The sequence below is a fragment of the Musca autumnalis genome, unplaced genomic scaffold (genome assembly GCF_047663935.1).
Source record: "Musca autumnalis isolate F117 unplaced genomic scaffold, ASM4766393v1 scaffold_4, whole genome shotgun sequence".
NCBI lineage: Eukaryota > Metazoa > Arthropoda > Insecta > Diptera > Muscidae > Musca > Musca autumnalis.
Genome location: NW_027411977.1, coordinates 165,854,773 through 165,870,983, shown reverse-complemented (window position 1 = coordinate 165,870,983; position 16,211 = coordinate 165,854,773).

Sequence of the window (16,211 nt, the reverse complement as noted above, 5' to 3'; positions counted from 1 at the left end):
GTTTGAGCTAAATCGATTTCTCTCTTAAAAAGTTATTTTACACATTAGCCAGTTTAGGTGGTGCCGGTAGGATTTTCTGAACCTTTTTGGGTCATTATCTCAGGAAGTATGGACTTGGCCACAAAAAAAATTACAACGTCGTAACAGGGGCCGCAATTGCAACCTGCTGCATCACAAATTAATAAGATCAGAGAGGAGTTGTTAAACTATACTTTTTCCAAATTTTGTGTGGGAGTGGACCGATATAGTCCATATTAGAACCCTATCTATGCCTGAAAGTAATATTACCAATAGCAAAGTTTGACTCAATTCGGTTACTCCCTCCTAGAATTACCATGCCCGCAATCATGGTAGAACAAATACAAGGTAAAGTTAATACTACAACAAATACAACTCGAACAACAACCACAAAGGAATTTGTTTTTGTTTGTAAACGTTAGTGTCAACGTAAATGTAAACAAAACAAGGAAATGTCTATAATTTATTGGAATTTAAAAAACTAATATTTTTCACATTTGATTGAATATTTTGGAAAACATGAATGAAAACTCGTTAGATTTTCAATTTGAATGTTTCCATATCATTCCACTAAATGCATAATTTCTCGCAGAAAGTAGAATACTTGCAAAAATGTTTCGGGTCGCTGGTAATTCATTGAAAAAAGAGAAGATGTTTCAATCATTTGCTTTTGAAAACAAAAAAGCACATGTTTATTAGGGCTTTATTCTTTTCAAGTTTAACAAAATACCACACATATTAACAAATATTGTACCGCCTCTATAAGCGGTGTTTTAGTGTGCGGCATGTCGTTCGGACCTGGAGGAGGTTACATGTCAATGATATGAAGCCGTCTTTATGGGAAATAGTTTTTTTTTCTGATGAATAAATTTGTTCTTGAAAAATATATATCCCTAATATACATCGAACATAGAAATAAATACATAAAATGTCGAATGGAATTTGACACTAACACTACAACCCAGTTCAGTCAGCTGGGTATTGCTGCTACCTTTTCTTGTTCTACCATGGCCCGCAATCTTTGCGAAACATTTTGAACCTTTGTGGGGGAGATACCTGAAGGAGTGGACCGATATGGTCTATCATCGAACTTAAACTAAGTTTGGACAAAATATTGACCAAATATGTTGATCCGTTCGAGAGTTATCGTGCGCTCCAACTACGACACATGGTATTATATGGGTTGTTTGCAGTTTTTGTGCTGATTTCTGAGGAAGTATGGACTTGCTCCTGAAAAAAATTATATCATCGTAATGGGGGTAGTGAATACAAGTGGCTGCAACAAAAATCAAAGCGAATCGGGAGCAGGTCTTTAACTGCACTTATGCAAATTTTGTGTGGGAGGTACCCGAAAGAGTCCATAATGGAACCTCATGTATGTCTGGTAGAAATGTCACGATATGCAAAGTATGGACTAATTCGGTTACTCCCTTCAAGAGTTATCGTGCGGACAATTTTTCCGAACATTTTTGAACTTTTGTGGGGGAGGTACCTGAAGGAGTGGACCGATATGGCCCATCTTCGAACTTTAACTAAGTTTGGACGAAATATTGCGAAAGCCAAATTTTGGACCGAATCGGTTGATCCTTTCGAGAGTTATCGTGCGCTCCAGCCAGACAGACGGACGGACATTGCTCAGTCGACTCCAAATTGTCTAAAACACATTTCGTCCAAACATACTTGGGTTCTAAAACCATTATTTCGATGAGGCACATTTTTGGTCGTATCAAAGTGTAAATACCCTCTTTAGCCTAAAGGCTGAGGGTATAAAAAATACAAAAGAAATGGTAGACACCTTCAATTGTTAAATTTAATCTTTTCCGCCAACTTCTTGTTTGTCAAATCAGCTGACTTCTTGCAAGTTTTTGCAAATTGCTGTTCGATAACAATCTGCAAATTTTTTGCTTCGAGAGAGTAAAATTGGTGGAGAGAGGTTACTGAGAACTTGCTGAGTGCTTGCAAGTACTTTTCACTTGCGAAGTTATCGTACACACCTAATAATTTTTATTCGGAAAAAATAGAAATTTCACAACACAAATGTTTATCAAATAATATGACTTACAGCGTGTTTTTGTAAAAATGCTTGCCTGTCACACGAAACGTTCGTACTAAAACGTATACGTTTTAGCACGAACGGTTCATGTGACAGTCAAGCATTTAAAAAAAACGCTGTAAATCTTGGACACTTTTCTTTACGGAAAATTTCGTACGTAAACAATAAGCCGAAATTTAGCCGCGAGTCGGCAATTGGCTGGCATAAAACCATGGCTCAATATACAGGTACAACCAGAAAAACAGCTGATTATCACACTAGTTGTCAAAATGCATTATTGTGAATAAAATCTCATACAAAAGGTAAACAAGCAATGTGAACAATTTTGACGTTTGGTATGATTTGATGTAACACCTTCTTATTTCACCATGCATTAAACTGAGCCAGTGAGTCGAAAAAATTGATCGGCTTCGTTGTCTGGTGGTGAAGGACGAAAAATGATGCCTGTTTTAGCGAATAAATAACCAAACAACCATAAAACCTCATTTTTGTGCTAGTGTAAAAACCTTATTATACTCGAAAATGCCGAAAAAGTGTTCGACTGGCATGCAGTTTTCTTGTGTGTTTAAACATGCCAGTGCAAGTTCAATTTTAAAACTACTTTAAGCCGCATATAACACATAAAAATACATTATATTTCAGATTTAAAACACAATCTGCAACATATTTTATTTTTTTATTTCGTTTTAAAAAGATTGTTTTCAATCAATAATAGTACGTTTATATATAACCGGATTTAACAAACCCACTGGATTTCATATGTCAATGGGCCAAATACATACGGTCCGTTGTGCGACGCGTTGCGCGTAAAAAACAACAACCACATGAAATATGTGTAAGTGATGACAAGTTTGTTCTTGAAGTTTTCATGTGGTTGTTGTAACGCAACGCCCCGTATGTGCATCGGCCTTAAGAAGGTTAACCCTGCAAAAGGCTATTATAGGTTAGGTTAGGTTAGGTTAGAGGATGTGCAGCCACTAAATGTGACTGCACCACTCGGAGACCTTACGGTCCATTGTGATCATCCTTTAGAAAAGTGGAGAGAGATAAAGATAGATAAGAGAGATATAATAGAAATAATAGAATAAATAGATAAATAAGAATGAAAAGAATTAAGAAACAAATAAGAAACAAGGTAGACAGAATAATCGAAAAAACAAAGCGTTACGCATTTAGGTTGCGTTGTCCCAGCCACTTTAGATTTTTAACGATGTTGCAGATTACAGTAGGTTCCACAGTTGAGTAGAAGGTTAGAGACGGCGGAAAACGAACACCCACTAGTCTGTGTCGTCTACGAGCCAGGGCTGGACAACGACACAGGAGGTGTTCGACCGACTCCGACTCCTCCTCATCCTCACAGAGTCTGCAGTAGTCATTAACATCACTATCCCATTTAATGGTAAAGGCCCTGACATAGCAGTGTCCAGTGATGACTCCCGTCGTTACCTTCACTTCCGCTTTGCTCAGGTTCAACAGCGAATTCGTTCGTTTGGCTGACAGAGACGGCCATATGGATCTTGCCACAATGCACCTAGGTTCATTGTGCCACAATTCACTGGCTCTTTCGTCAGAGAACGCTTCGACTTTTTGGAAAAAGTGACAGATGGGTGGTTTGATAGAGTCAGTGATAGCTAGATCAGCGGACTGTGATCCTCGTCTAGCTAATTCATCTTCTTTTTCATTACCCTGGTAGTCACGATGTCCAGGTACCCAACATAGCCGAAAGCCGTTAGTTAGCGCATCCAGAGCTGTTCTACACTTGAGGACGACGTCGGATTTGATGTTGCAGGATTTGATGGCTTTAAGAGCCGCTTGACTATCCACATAGATAGTCACCGGTTCAAAGATTTCTGCATCCAGATTTTTAATCAATTCCGCCGCCTTCCAAATCGCGAAGATTTCAGCCTGGAACACACTACAGTTGCTGTCTAGCCTGTATGTGCGTTCAAGTGATAAACTTTCACAGTAGACACCGGCACCGGTACCTTCCTCCATCTTGGAGCCGTCTGTATATATAGCCAGACCGCCCAGAGGGGGGTTACTGCGGTTCCAGTCGTCTCTACTAGGTATAATGACTTCTGTATCGTCAAATCTCAAGACTGGTGATATATAGTCACTTATTTTGCCACAATGGTTCACAAAAATACCCGATTCATTCAGGATACACCCATGCCCATAGGTACGACCCCGCCAAAGACCCTGTTCATGAAGCCGCAGGGCACTCCTGGTTGCCTGACACTTAATGCTGATACTCAGTGGTCTTAAGTTCAGCATTGCGTTCAGTGCAGCCTGTGGCGTGCTCCTGGTAGTTCCAGTAATAAGAGTTGCGGCGGCTCTTTGTACCTTATCAAGCTTAGTGGATGTTGACTTTTGACGCAACGAGTGCCACCAAACGAGAGAACCATAGGATAGGATGGGTCTAACCACTGTATTATACAGCCATCGTATAATCGAAGGAGTTAGTCCCCAGCTTTTCCCGATGGAATTCTTACATGAATAGAGTGCAATCATTCCCTTCTTCGCCCGCTCCTCAGCATTCCTATTCCATCGCAATTGACAGTCAAGGATTGTGCCAAGGTACTTTGCTTCGGGGGAGAGTTGGAGCTGCACCCCATCTAGTGTTGGTGGAACAAAGGCGCCGAGCTTACGCTTTCTTGTGAACATTACCAGTTCCGTTTTCGTTGGGTTAACCCCAAGACCATTAGCCTTGGCCCACCGTGATAGAGTCGATAATGCTCCCTGCATAAGCTCCGAAATGGTTGACGGAAATTTACCGGAAACCAGCAGTACCACGTCATCAGCATAAGCAACAACTTTGATACCTTGATTGTCCAGTTCCATCAAAATATTGTTTATAACAAGGAGCCACAGTAATGGCGAGAGCACACCTCCTTGAGGGGTGCCTCTGGTCACTGTTTTCCTTATTTTTACCTCCCCAATGCTAGAATTTATAATTCTGCTTTGAAGCATATTATTAATCCAGCACGTTAGGGGTTCAGGTGCATTAACTTTTTTCAGTGAGAGATTGATGGACTCAAGTTTTACATTGTTAAAAGCTCCTTCTATGTCTAGAAAGGCAGCCAAGGTAAAGTTTGAGTCTTCCATGTTTTTCTCAATGAAGCCGACCACCTCATGCAAGGCAGACTCAACAGATTTACCTTTAACATAGGCGTGCTGTGAGTTGCTTATAGAGACGGTGTCTACCTGACTCCTTATCTCCAAGTCGATCAGTCTTTCGAGTGTCTTAAGGAGAAAGGATGATAAACTTATGGGTCTGTAGTCTTTAGGTGCAGAGTGACTAGGTTTTCCCGCTTTGGGAATGTAAGTTACCTTTACCTCCTTCCACAGCCCCGGTATAAATGAGAAAGTCAAGCACGCCCTAAAAAATCTCCTCCAGGATTTGGTATAAGGTCGGTGATGCAAATTGTAGCATCGCCGGCGTTATGCCATCCGGCCCAGGAGACTTGTAAGGCTTGAAAGTGCTGACCGCCCACTTAATTCTACTTCTGTTGACCACCCTGTCAATGAGTACCAAATCCAAAGGCTCCTGAACTCGGAAGTCGTCACGCTCATTGTTGACAGTATCCTCATCCTTGCAGCCTGGGAAGTGGGTCTCCGCAAGGAGATCAAGAGTCTCCGTAGCGGAGTCTGTCCACGCACCATCTTGTTTCTTGATACTTCCAATGGATTTGGGGTCCTTGGAGAGTAGTCGTCGAAACCTAGCTGCGTCGTTAACTCCTTCTACCGACTCACAGAAGTTAACCCAAGATGTTTTCTTTGCCCGCTTGATTTCACTCTTATATTTATTGAAACTCACTTTATAGGAGTCCCAATCAATATCGAGTTTAGTCTCATGCGCCCTGTTATACAGTCGTCTAGTGTTTTTCCTAAGTTCGCCAAGCTCCTTGCTCCACCACACCGGCTGAGATTTCCTCCCAGGATATGTTAGTGGACAGGACTCCTTATGGCAACGAAGAAGAACATCAGTGAGATTATTTACGGTTCCATTGAGGTCATCAACTGTATCCGTACTAATATTAGGAGTCAGTTGCGAGTTCGTTAGTTCCGTGTATTTGTCCCAGTTTGTCCTTCGTGGGTTCCTATAAGGAATTTGGCGACCTCTGTCCAGAGAGACATCAAAGAATATCTTCATATGGTCCGAAAAGGAACATTCTTTAGATACCCTCCAATTCCTCAGGACAGAGTCATCTAAATTAGAAAGGGTTAGGTCAATGACCTCTTCCCTGTTCCTAATTTTAAACGTTGGATCACTACCCCTATTACATATCCGTAAATTATAAGATAAAATAAAATCGAATATGGACTCACCCCTCTTGTTGGTGTCCTTGCTGCCCCACTGGAAATGGTGAGCGTTTGCGTCGCAACCCAGGATTACGTTACAGGTACCCATCATCTCGTCAAGCAGACGTCGGACACACTGGTTGGGTGGGTCTGGGGCCTCAAAAGGCATATATATCGATGACAGCAGCGTGGCCTTGCTTTCTCCATGCTCCATCCTGACCGTGCATATGTCACTGTTACTGTAATTAGATAGAAAGATTAGATTTAAACTCTTTTTACCTACTATACAAGTCCTTACCTTGTCCCCCTCGGACGCGGCAAAGATGTCGAAGTTGGCATTGTTTAGTCCAGAAACCTTATTTTTATAGATATAAGGCTCCTGGACTAAGACAATGTCTACTTCAGAGTTCGTGAGGGACAAGAGCAGTTCAGCGGCAGCGGCCTTGCAATGGTGCAGATTAATCTGCAGTATGCGCAGCCTTTGCCGCTTCCCTACCCTTACTGTTTTTCGTGAGGTGGACTCAGTCGAAACCGAACCCATCCTGAACCGAAATTCAGCTTTCCCTCACGTTCTCTTAAGTATAACTCCCCAGGGGGGTCGACCGCCACTCTGGCCACTAAGCCACCCAACTCGCTACAGGGGACTAGACTAATAACAGTCCAGCCCGCTGTAACAAGATTGGGATTCTGCAACCTCAGCATTCTCAGCAGGATTTCCTTGCTTACCGTAGGTGGGGGAATCCACGCTGAGAGTACCTTTCTGGACGGGATATCCGATAGGGAGACCGCCGCCAGATCAGCTCCTTCCCACAGAGCACCAAGACCACTCACTGTCTGAACGAGAAAGTCTCGCGACCTTTCATTCATACAGTTGATGACCTTGACACCCTTACGCAAGAAGGCGCTGCCAAGCTGACGGTCTTCCGGATCTTCCGGTCCAGAAACTATCGCAGCCCGAAGACCAGTTTCAAATAGCAACCAGTGACTGTCGCTGATTTTACCATTTGGATCAGCTCTGTCGATGATTGCTATTTGCAGGCCATCGTCTGTCACAGCAGTTGGTCTACCGTATGGCTTATTGCGCCTTTGACCGCGTACCTTGGATTTAACTTTTCCAGAAGAGGCGGAAACCTTCTCCGTACTCAGTTGCTTCTCCTTGGTCACACGCTCAGCGGCCGCTGCATACGAGGTTGATGGTTCGATCAGCTGAGAAGTCATCGTCTTCTTGGCTGAAGGCTGCGGACCCTCAGAGGAGCGTACACGCTTCACAGATTTAGTCTGCGAGGCGCTGTTCTCCCCACCCGAAGACGATATTTCCTTAGCTGGTCCAACCTTCTCCCTGTTGAGACCAGCATCTTCGATGGCGTCACCCTTGCCTTTTGGAGCAGAATCGGGCTTTGAGGCAGAGTCCTTTACCGCTCGATCACCACTAGGGGTGACTGTTGGCTTAGGGGTGCTCTCAATAGCCGTTTTCTTTACCTCTCGGTTCGGGTTAGGCTTCGAAGAAGATTTTGGCGCAGCACATTTACCGGAGGTAGCAGGCTTTGCCTTCTCTACTACGTCTTCCGGGAGGAAGATCCTCTCCACCGGGAATTCGCGATGAAATTTACGAGGGTACATTCTTTCGAACTTCCTCATAAATTTCAACTTGCCCTTGATGAGGTGGACCTCCCTCTCCGAATGCAAGTTCGCATCTCTCCCTACAAACCTGCGGAGATAGGATACGGCACGCTTGTAGTGTCTCGCATCCGATGCTTTGCGGGCCGAGGCAAACTTTGAGCCGCTGTCCGTTTTCGGGTCATCTACCGATTCCCCGTCATCGGACATCATTTCCGTCGCCTCCTGCCTTTCAAGCTTTTTGTCGGCATGTGCCGACACAGGACCAGTCGGAATACGACTTGCCTCCGGTTGAGTCACCAGGCTTATACCCCCTTCGTCAGCGCTGCAGCAATCTACCCGTGTAGACTTGGCCGGGATCACCGTGGTGTCCAGCTCATCGTCAGTCAGAGTAAGATTGTGCAGCAATTCCTCCGGGAGCATGTCCTCAGTGGTTTCTTCCGGCACAAGCCTTTCCAGCTGGTCGAGGAGTTCCCTACTCTGTCTCTCTAAACTGTCGTCGATAGTTTTTTTGAGATTCGTCCTAGGGTCGTCCCCGCCCAAACTTGCAGTCCTGTCTGCCTTGGACTGGCTTTCACCAGCCCTGGTCAAATCATGATCCTTACGAAAAACCGAGTCGTCAACTTTGGAATTAGAAACTGATGCACTTGTAGCAGGTACAGCTGTAGGTGCCAAGGCATCCACACCTAAAACAGCCGGATCACAATCACTTGATCTCGACGACACATGGCTTGTGGTCACACCAACACTTGCCGCCGGTACTGGGTTATTAACTCCCTGCACCGTAACTTTATTCCTTCTTTTTCTTCTACCCATGTTTAGTTAATTATTTAAGGGGACTACCCCGATCCAGTTTTTGGTCCACGGGGGGTCCAAAGACCCCCAGAGTCCCCACAATGTGCGGAAACGGCCCCGTCTTTGGTTGCCCTAGGACGATTTCGTTTTCGCACATTGCAGTGACCCCCTTCCCATCCGCCACCCGGGAAGACGCGCCTGGTAGGAGAACGGCAAACTCCCATGGCCTAACATAATGAATCTGGTATTGCCGCCTTTTCAATAATTTATAATCCCAGAGGGGAAATTATTTGTCAACATATATTTTCATGAAAAACATCAAAATTGTGTCTTTATTTATGGCTATATCACACCATATGCTTTTTCACGTGTATGACATCAGCTGGTCCGTATATTTGTATACCCAAAGTCACAACATACATGTGAAAAAGCATATGGTGTGATATAGCCATTAACCACTAATATATGGCAGCTACCGAGATGTATTATTTGTATTTCATAACCTTTTTGAAAATATAAATTAAATCTTTGCATTCATAAAAGAAACAAACATTTACATGGATTAAAAAATAGTCTCGGCAACTCATTTTTTTCATTTTCGACATATCATTGGCAGCACCAATTGAAAATCTTACCCAGCGTTTACACATGCCAGTGGCAGTTCGAAAAATTCAATACATACGCAATTTTTTACTATTCAAATTAGGTTTTTTGAATTTTCGACTCCCCTGCAAACATTTTCTATCGCCTGCTTGACGGAAGGGTCACTTATGCTTGGTTTACATTTACGAAATCCACTCGATTTCAACTGTCAAATCCATAGGTTAAACGTCAAATGAAATCCAGATGAGATTTCATTTGACGATTGAGCTATGGTGTTGATAGTTGAAATCGAGTGGATTTCGTAAATGTAAACTTAAGGTTAAAAGCGATGGTGGTGTCTGCTGCGACAGTCGCATTTTTATCTAAAGCCCTCGGCACATACGGTCCGTTTAAGCGCTCGGCACATACGGTGCGTTGCGGTACAACAACCACATGAAAAAAGTGTAAGTGAAGCCAAGTTTTTTGAAAAACAACAATATGGCTGACGCATTAAGCGCTCGGCACATACGATGCGTTGAGCGTCGCGCTACAACAACCACATGAAAAATGTGTAAGTGATGCCAAGTTTTTTGAAAAACAACAACATGGCTGACGCATTAAAGTTAAATATAATTTAACTTTTTTGAGACAACGTGTGCCCAAAAAGACAAAGTCTTAAACATATAAATAAATAATTAGAAGGTCGAAAAAACATTATATAAAGAATAGAAATTTTATTTCTTTTTTATGTTTATTATTATTATATTTTTATTTTTTATTATAATTGTAATTTTTCATATTTTTACTTTTTTACATATGTTTTGTTCCAGAACTAAAAAGTTTTTACAATTTTTACGACTTTTACACATTTTACCCGAAAACCCGTTCCGTACACAAAAAAGTTGTAAAATGTTAACTTCTCTTTGAACAAAAATGGCGATGAATCACGCTCTCTTTAAAAACTTTTTACTCGACAAATTTAAGCGTGTAAAAAATAGTAACTTCGATGCCGGCGTCTGATTGGCTGGTACGCCGACTTTGACATTTGTTCCAGCTTTTTTGACGTTTTTTCCATTTTTGCGTTCCCGAACTTTTTGAAAAAAACTTTTCTGTAACAACAATTTTTCTCTCTTTTTCTCTTTTACGAGTTTTACTACTAACAAGTACGGGAACAAAGCTTTATATTTTAGCTTTGTACCAGAACTAAAAAGTTTTTACAATTTTTACGACTTTTACACATTTTACCCGAATACCCGTTCCCGTACACAATAAGTTGTAAAATGTTCACTTCTCTTTAAACAAAAATGGCGCTGAATGACGCTCTCTTTAAAAACTTTTTACTCGACAAATTTGAGCGTGTCAAGATCTATTTATCAGGTCACGTAAGTAGCACAACAACAACTCATTTTTGGAGCAAAATTCTTTAATATGTCAAAATGTTTGTTTACGTTTTCGTACAATTTATTCACAATAACAAAAAATTTGGCAGATTGAAACCAATCAGCTGGTCGTTTTACACCACCTTATCATTTCATCACGGAGCGTGTAAAAAATAGTAACATGGATGCCGGCGTCTGATTGGCTGGTACGCCGACTTTGACATTTGTTCCAGCTTTTTGACGTTTTTTCCATTTTCGCGTTCCCGAACTTTTTGAAAAAACTTTTGTGTGACAAGAATTTTTCTCTCTTTTACGAGTTTTATTTTTAAAAAGTACGGGAACAAAGCTTTTATTATTACTTTAAATACACAGCTGAATTGTCGCCAACATTAATTTAACCACTTTCAAAATCGGATGTCGCCTGGCCCGGGATTAGAACCCGGGTATGTAGAATGCCAGCCCAGAATGCTATCCATTGCACCACCGTTCTATGTAATACTAAGGTAGACTAATGGCCTTTATATCTTCAACGTTGTGCAAAATAAAAATAAATAAATGTAAACAATCGCTTTTTTGATCTAAAGGTACCCAAGGGATTCTACAAAGTTTCTAATTTTCTGGTTTCCAACTGGTGGTCAGGACAGAAAATTGGCTCTGGAAGCCACAATATAAAAACGTACACAAAAGTCTCAACGGAATATGAAAGAGGGAGTCCTTATGAGCATTTTGGCATACTCCATATGTTCCAGGTCAGTTTTTTGTAGAACAAAATTTTCAATTTTCTGGTTTCCAACTGGTGGTCAGGACAGAAAATTGGCTCTGGAAGCCACAATATAAAAACGTACACAAAAGTCTTTCATATTTGTGTTGACCGCCAGTTGGAAACCAGAAAATTGGAAATTTTGTTCTACAAAAAACTGACCTGGAACATATGGAGTATGCCAAAATGCTCATGAGGACTCCCTCTTTCATATTCCGTTGAGACTTTTGTGTACGTTTTTATATTATGGCTTCCAGAGCCAATTTTCTGTCCTGACCACCAGTTGGAAACCAGAAAATTGGAAACTTTGTTCTACAAAAAACTGACCTGGAACATATGGAGTATGCCAAAATGCTCATAAGGTCTCCCTTTTCATATTCTGTTGAGACTTTTGTGTACGTTTTTATATTGTGGCTTCCAGAGCCAATTTTCTGTCCTGACCACCAGTTGGAAACCAGAAAATTAAAAACTTTGTTCTACAAAAAACTGACCTGGAACATATGGAGTATGCCAAAATGCTCATAAGGACTCCCTCTTTCATATTCCGTTGAGACTTTTGTGTACGTTTTTATATTGTGGCTTCCAGAGCCAATTTTCTGTGTTGACCACCAGTTGGAAACCAGAAAATTGGAAATTTTGTTCTACAAAAAACTGACCTGGAACATATGGAGTATGTCAAAATGCTCATGAGGACTCCCTCTTTCATATTCCGTAGAGACTTTTGTGTGCGTTTTTATATTATGGCTTCCAGAGCCAATTTTCTGTCCTGACCACCAGTTGGAAACCAGAAAATTGGAAACTTTGTTCTACAAAAAACTGACCTGGAACATATGGAGTATGCCAAAATGCTCATAAGGACTCCCTCTTTCATATTCCGTTGAGACTTTTGTGTACGTTTTTATATTGTGGCTTCCAGAGCCAATTTTCTGTCCTGACCACCAGTTGGAAAGCAGAAAATTGGAAACTTTGTTCTACAAAAAACTGACCTGGAACATATGGATTATGCCAAAATGCTCATAAGGACTCCCTCTTTCATATTCCGTTGAGACTTTTGTGTACGTTTTTATATTGTGGCTTCCAGAGCCAATTTTCTGTCCTGACCACCAGTTGGAAACCAGAAAATTGGAAACTTTGTTCTACAAAAAACTGACCTGGAACATATGGAGTATGCCAAAATGCTCGAGAGGACTCCTTCTTTCCTTTTATTTATAGTTTCTTGTGTACGTTTACACATTGGAGCTTATATTTTAATTAGTAAATAAATTAAATTTTTATATTCGTAGCTATTTTTCGTCCCCACAGTTGGAAAAAACGTATTAAATGCAAATTTTGGGCGTTGTGTGTCACCCTGTATTTTTCGATAACTTTTGTTATCGTTGCTAACTTCACGCAGGTATTTGAGAGTGTTCAAACGTCGACTTTCGATTAACCGTTAACCGCCGAAAACCGATTATAATCGACCATTTTCGTTGATGCGAACCGTGATGGTTATGCTTGGTTTACATTTACGAAATCCACTCGATTTCAACTGTCAATTCCATTGCTCAAACGTCAAATGAAATCGAATCGATTTCGGACGAGTTTTCATTTGACGTATACACAAAGGAATTGACAGATGAAATCTAGTGGATTTCGTAAATGTAAACAAAGTCTTACATGTATAAAAAAGTACCGTAGATTACGTGGTTTTAGGACACCCAATAGTCAACAGCGACTAATAGTCGACCACGATACGATTACTAGACTACGAATAGTTAGTAGTTGACTCGTCTTCCGATTAAAAATAATCGATTATGCTGTTTTCGCACATTCAATAGTCGACACGAATTTTAGAAATTTTACGGCTCATAACCGTTTAATCGATTAACCGAAATCGATTTTACATATCCTACTATACACTAGAGCTGGCAAAAAATCGATGGCACTATCGATAATATCGATTATTATTTAGAAATTCAATATCGATAGATAGTTTTGGCTATCGATATTATCGGAATAAAAACCCCTAACCTGAAATCCAATGAAATAAATAGAAATTTCGCTGCTTTTCGGTTATGTGTGTGTAAGAAAGTAAGTCCGTAGTCACACGTACACATTTTTCGGTAAAATAAAATGTATTTTTTACATTTTTTATAAAATAAAAGCAGTTGTTTATTCTCCATTACATTTCTGTGAACTACTTTTGAATAATTTCAAGAAAATCATTGACATTTCCGCCATTTTCATCCCCAAATTAACCCTTCGTTGGACACCAATATTGTTTGTCATATTCGTAACACATGAGTCTGGCCAGACCCATATAATTATTTATATTTTTTTAGGAAACTTAATTAACATTTTCGTATCAAAAGTTGTAGAATATGTTTAAAGGACCCTAATCATTAATAAATAATCCTTATTTGTCAAAAAAAAAAAAAAAAAAAACATGCCGAAAAACTATAAATTTAAATGATATTATCAAGTAAGTAAAACAGGACATATGACTACGAAGTAAAAAAATCGTAGTTATCTTGTCTCTATGCTCGAAAATCCTATTTATATTTAATTTTGAAGCACTATTGGTCTGTTCCAGAACTGCAAGAATCTACTAATTTTTACTATTTTCTCCGATAACATAAAGGAAAAAATGTTATCGTAGTAAAAAATAGTAGCTTCTTGCAGGTTCTGGAACAGAGCATATATTTTAGTTTTGGCCTATTATTCAGAATGAAGAGTGTCTATTTTATAACTTTACAGCTTATTGCAGTGCAATAACGATGATATCAAGAGGTAAATAAAGGCATATATCCTAAGGATTTTCTTATAATTCATGTGGAGAATATTTTATTTGCACCAATCCACCCCACAAAAATAGCAGAAAAGCTAAGTAATGGGTTCTATTAGTCCAGTTATGTGTATAATTGTCTAGAATACCAGTGTAACTCTATTTGCAAGGGATTTTTTAGGTTGTTGTACATTCACTGATTTCAAACCCATATCCTGCTTTTGCGACCTTTTTATGTGCAATTTTGAAGACATGGAAGGTGAAATGCCACAAGTTTCATAAAAGGGTATTCATTTTGTCAAGTAATGTACGAAAACTCAAATTTTAAGAAAATTTTCGGAAATTTTACAAAAAAAAATTGGTGGGGTCTGGCCAGACTCATGTGTTACGAATGTGATATGTATGTCAAAAAATCCTTGTAGCTTGTAGTGATCCTTTTGACTTCACGTTTCCTTCATTTGAAAGGTAAGAAAATTCCATGAAGCTACTTGGAATCTCAGGTTCATAGCTTTACCGTAACCCAGTTAAAATGCAAAATAAAATGAAAAAGGCCTGGGGCTCAATTCTGTTTCTATGAAAATGTGAAATGAAAACTTTTATAAAGGAAAAAACTGTCAAATGAAAAAAATTCCCAGCAAAAAAAATGGAAGTGGTGCAAGTTGGAGTGAGGATTTCATTACATGCATGCATGGTAGAACAAGAAAAGCTAGCAGCAATACCCAGCTGACTGAACTGGGTTGTAGTGTTAGTGTCAAATTTCATTCGACATTTTATGTATTTATTTCTATGTTCGATGTATATTAGGGATATATATTTTTGAAGAACAAATTTATTCATCAGAAAAAAAACTATTTCCCATAAAGACGGCTTCATATCATTGACATGTAACCTCCTCCAGGTCCGAACGACATGCCGCACACTAAAACACCGCTTATAGAGGCGGTACAATATTTGTTAATATGTGTGGTATTTTGTTAAACTTGAAAAGAATAAAGCCCTAATAAACATGTGCTTTTTTGTTTTCAAAAGCAAATTATTGAAACATCTTCTCTTTTTTCAATGAATTACCAGCGACCCGAAACATTTTTGCAAGTATTCTACTTTCTGCGAGAAATTATGCATTTAGTGGAATGATATGGATACATTCAAATTGAAAATCTAACGAGTTTTCATTCATGTTTTCCAAAATATTCAATCAAATGTGAAAAATTATTAGTTTTTTTAAATTCCAATAATTTATAGACATTTCCTTGTTTTGTTTACATTTACGTTGACACTAAGGTTTACAAACAAAAACAAATTCCTTTGTGGTTGTTGTTCGAGTTGTATTTGTTGTAGTATTAACTTTACCTTGTATTTGTTCTACCATGACATCCATGGATGCGCTTCCAGTGGACTAATGAAAAAGGCAATCCTTTTCCTCACATTTGGATTACATCCAACAAGCACTTTTATGTATAAACGATAAAAAATTCAATTTTCATTCAACAAATGAAATTAAAGTAATACGGCGTTTATATTATAGTTTTTTGCAGGGTTAACCTTCTTTATGAGGATTTGTTTGAAGTATATACAATGGAAATGACATTTGAAACCCAGACCCACTGGGTTAACCTTGTTATATATAAACGGCCTATAAGAATAAAATTAAAATGTCTTATTAATGGCCTGTTCCCGTACTTTACAAAGTGGTAAAAGTCGTAAACGATTTTCATACAAATTTTGTGTACGGGAACGCAAAACTCGTAGCTGCGTGCTGCGGAAGCAAAATGGAGTGCTTCCTAACTGCGTGCTGCGGAAGCAAAATGGAGTGCTTCCTTTCTGCGCGCTCCCTTGTAAAATTCACTGAGGAATTCATAGAAAAAGAAGCACTTCGTGACACTTGCACCAGTGATTTAACTGCTTCCGTGGATGCAAACTTTTTGCTGGGTTATAAAGGAA